Raw genomic sequence first — 352 nt, forward strand, 5'->3', positions numbered from 1 at the left:
CAATGTGAGAGAGAGAGAGAGAGAGAGAGAGAGAGAGATTTATATAGAGAAATCAAAATACAGTAATGTAAATTTATATATAGAATAGCAGGAGAAAAATAAAGTTGTAACTTCTTTTGATCAAAAACGTCGTCGACCAAAAGCCAAATAACCATTATTGCAATGGAAGAAACGAAGATTCAACTTTGGAGGACTGCCGAGTCTAGCCTCCAATAGCTTTCAACACCGCCAGTGCAAAATAAGAGAAGGGGGAAAGGTTTTCCTTTTATGCTTCTCACCATCGAGAAATGGGGACTGGATGTCCATTTTCATGGACTGAGTATTATAAATTTACGAGTGGGAAATTTGATCT

Source organism: Macrobrachium rosenbergii, chromosome 4, assembly GCF_040412425.1.
Source record: "Macrobrachium rosenbergii isolate ZJJX-2024 chromosome 4, ASM4041242v1, whole genome shotgun sequence".
Lineage (NCBI taxonomy): Eukaryota > Metazoa > Arthropoda > Malacostraca > Decapoda > Palaemonidae > Macrobrachium > Macrobrachium rosenbergii.